The following is a 1126-nucleotide window of genomic DNA, read 5'->3' as shown; positions in this document are numbered from 1 at the left end:
TACAGAAATGAATGCAAAGAATGCCTAAAGTAATGAGAGAGTCAAGTTGTTCTATAATCTATGTTCTTGAACTACTTTTGCCTTTAAAATGATCTTCCCAGATACTAAGAATTATCTGGTTTTAAAAAAGCATTCTGGCTTATGACCTTTTTCATGGGAAAAAATGAGAGAATACATTAAGTTATACTTCAGATAACTTTCAGTGTCCTTCAATGACCTAGCTGGGCCAAAAATAATGTTATATAAATGAAATTTAAGACCTGAAAGGTTCTTGTTTTATTACACACTCTATCACCATTGATTAATCAGATTTAATTTAATGTTTTTGCTTACTGATATCCAATAGTATGGACATTTTATAAAACAAATTATATTTTTAGATTACTTTTGAGATTGAAAAAGCTTGATATTGAGAAAAAGTACAGAGTTAACCTTTAAGGCACATGAGGTTATAAATTAAGCCATGAACAAAAATCTCTGCTAAGGAATCTGGAAACAAGACTTCTATATTTGTCATATACTAACATTTTTGGCTTAAATATGAAGACATTTCATTAATTTCACAATTTTTAAAGCTCACCAGAATCTGGATACCTTTATACAGAAGTTTCTTGGAATTTCTCCTTTAAGTGGCAATTAGCACTTTTAAGGAGCTAAATAAATGAGATGTCTGTTCAATCTGTAGAGTCATTAAATTACAAGTCAGTTTCTGGGATTAATTCAGCAATATCTGGTCAACCCAAAGGGCTGAGGAAATGGACAAAACTGCCACAGCCTAACAAAAAAGTGAGACAAGTCTCATGAAAAAAAGTGCTATTTTATTGTAAGTTGTTAGGGCAGAATGAATTAGCCCTTTAAATTCCACTAAACATTATACTACATTGCCTTACTTTGTTTTTTTTTTTTTTTTTTCAACGTTTTTTATTTATTTTTGGGACAGAGAGAGACAGAGCATGAACGGGGGAGGGGCAGAGAGAGGGGGAGACACAGAATCGGAAACAGGCTCCAGGCTCCGAGCCATCAGCCCAGAGCCTGACGCGGGGCTCGAACTCACGGACCGCGAGATCGTGACCTGGCTGAAGTCGGACGCTTAACCGACTGCGCCACCCAGGCGCCCCAACATTGC

This window comes from Panthera uncia, chromosome X, assembly GCF_023721935.1.
Source record: "Panthera uncia isolate 11264 chromosome X, Puncia_PCG_1.0, whole genome shotgun sequence".
In the NCBI taxonomy this organism is placed as follows: domain Eukaryota; kingdom Metazoa; phylum Chordata; class Mammalia; order Carnivora; family Felidae; genus Panthera; species Panthera uncia.
Note: the sequence above shows the minus strand (reverse complement) of the source record.